The 2,740-nt window shown below is 49.2% G+C and overlaps 1 pseudogene; it reads right to left on the bottom strand.

Moving 5' to 3' along the window:
- Positions 1 to 2,191: 2,191 nt before the first annotated feature.
- The window catches only part of LOC100966704, a 1,867-nt pseudogene continuing 1,318 nt past the window's right edge, over positions 2,192 to 2,740 (bottom strand).

Here is a 2,740-nt window from a genome sequence, read left to right as displayed (position 1 = left end):
AAGGGACTCATGCAAGAAATCTCTGACCTGGGCCTCTTCCCCCCTTTCGGAGGCTATCCACCCAGGAGACCTGTTGCTGATATGGATACAGCACTGTTCCCCACGAGATTTACACTCTCTCCTCCAGATTTTCAAGGGCCATCCAGAGCTCACCAGACTGCCCAGATCACAACACTTTCCAAGGCACGGCTCCTCTGCCTATAGTTCTGGCACTTTCCACTCCATCTGCATGTCCCTCAGTTTAACAAAATGACATTTCATCACTGATTTGTGGCCCGCAGTCTCAATTCTCAAATTCCTGAGACCAAAAACTTACTGAAGAAATTCCAGTAACAAAACTACAAAACTTTTTCTAATGTCTTTCCATTTTCCCCCAAGACAACATGGTCACGTGACAGTCACCAAAGACAGACAGAAGAAAACCTGGAACTTCCAGTTTCCCTCAGAATAGCCAGGGGGCAAAGTTGGAGCAGGGAGGAAGGGCACACTCACACATTCGTTTCACCCCATGAATGGGGGGGGGGGCGCGAAACCTCACCTATTGTTACCCATCTCAGTCATTCTCCAAGCACTCACATGCACACAATTCCAATGCATTTCTTAACCTGGGCAACCTCGATTTTCCACTGGAGCTGCCACTTAGCCATGGGAGGCAAACCAGCACTCCCCTAGGCCCTGTGAGGGGAGATCCAACTCCACCCTCGTAGTTCTCTCAGTCTCATCACATCCACACATGCTCACACAATTTTCACAGATCGGCTGGCGATCTAGCAGATCTGGTCTCACACAACTGTCAACAGATCTGCGGGCGATCTAACGCCCAGGAGGTGATCAGGCTCCTCTTCCACTAAAATTGTAGTAGGCCCCAAATGGATTCTACCTTGCCTGAGACGTCTCCCTGTGTACCTGCCAGTGATCTAATGCCCTAGGAGGTGATCAGGCTCCTCTTCCACTAAAATTGTAGTGGGCTTCAAAAGGATCCTACCTTACTCTAGATGTCCTGGTGCCACCTGTTACCGGTTCCTCTCTGGTGCTCAGCCTCTGCAATGACCCGCCCTAGGGACCTCACCAGCTGAGTCTCAACCAGACGTTCCTCTGGGAGAATTTGTCCCAGGAGCACTCTGAGGACCACATGGCCAGACCAGCAGGAGTTCCCCATGGGGGTGATCTGTGGTGTGGGCAGAACCTGACCCAAAGAATCTGGCTGCACGGTTTTTCCGCCAAACCTCCCTTCCCGGTCAGGAAACCAAGAAATGTAGCAGGAAACCGACACAGACAGAAGACTCCAGACACCAGTTGATTAGAGGAAGCGGGTTTATTCGGCCGGGGGTACTCGGAACACCAGCGTGTTTCCCAAAACCGAGCCCCCTCCCCAATCTCTTGCCTCTCTTTTATCCACCTTTCAGGGTGGGAGTGCACGTGAGGGTCATAAGACAGAGAGTGGGGGTCATAAAATAAAGAATGAGACATAACATCATAGATTACAATCTAGGCCCCGAGTATGTCAGGGGAGAAACACGCAGACAACGGAAACGCCTGTGGCTTGGCTGAGGCCTACACAGGGTGGCCAGGACAGACTCTCGTGAACTGCTTTTTACTTTTCTCACCTCACTAGCACTCTAGGAAGCTGAGCCAGGAGGATCCCTTGAGCTCAGATGTTCTAGACCAGCCTGAGCAAGAATAAGACCCTGACTTTACAAAAATAGAAAAATTAGCTGGCCATTGTGGCAGGTGCCTGAAGTCCCAGTAAACAGGGAGGCTGAGGCAGGAGGATTACCTGATCCCAGGAATTTGAGGTTGCTGTGAGCTAGGCTGATGCTATGACACTCTACGCAGAGTGGCAAAGTCAAACTCTGCCTTTAAAAAAAAAAAGGTGATTTTCCTGGAGGCTTTATGTGGTCACCTTATTACCCACAAATGCTGCAAGACTTTATTAGCTAAAATGTCAACCCACAGACACACAGATCAGCTGCCCACCCCTGAGCTTCTGTGGGGCCTTTCTGCCCCTTCACCACTTGGACAAATCTGAGGTTGAAGGCAAACAGTCATGGAGTGGAGACCTGGTGGAGACAATGGGAAAGCCAGGATAGTTTAAAGAGAGTACTGACCTCGGTTGAGGTGGCGTTTTCCTCCCCTGACTCCTGTATTTCAGGGAGGAGGGATTCTTGTGACAATCAGTGACGTCTTTGCTCTAACTGGCCACTGCCACCATTGTCTTCTGACACAGCCTGGCCAGGAGCCCTGCCATCTGCAGGAGGGAGTTCATTCCTTCTGCTACTTTCATATGAGTGTATCCAATTGCCTTAATAAACTCTAGTTTCAAGTATTCTGCCATTTGAAAAGTTTTACACACTCAAAAAATATTGCCAATGACATCTTCTGGTGAATAGCCCAGGTGCCACAGGTGAGCAAGAATCTTGTAGGCCTCATCAATGGTGGCATCCGCTCAGAGTTGGATCTTCTCCTTCACCAGCAGAGGGTGGGGCTGGTCACAGACTTTGAATACATTTTCACTGTTGATGAAGCCTGTTGCGTTGGGGTTTCATGAGACACAGACAGCGTCACCACAGGTGTAGTCTTGCATCTGGAATTATTATAGGGAAAGAGATAGACTACCCGCTGATGGCAAGTAGCAAAGCTTTATTGTTCAAGACCACCTTTTATAGTCGGCTGGTCACGTACACACTATTAATTAACAGGCAAAGCATTCATACTACTTTTCTAAAGTTAGTTCAACCTT

This window comes from Otolemur garnettii, unplaced genomic scaffold (assembly GCF_000181295.1).
Source record: "Otolemur garnettii isolate 467f Iridium unplaced genomic scaffold, OtoGar3 scaffold00118, whole genome shotgun sequence".
Lineage (NCBI taxonomy): Eukaryota > Metazoa > Chordata > Mammalia > Primates > Galagidae > Otolemur > Otolemur garnettii.
The sequence above is the reverse complement of the archived record's forward strand: the minus strand, read 5'-3'. Positions and strand labels throughout refer to the sequence as shown.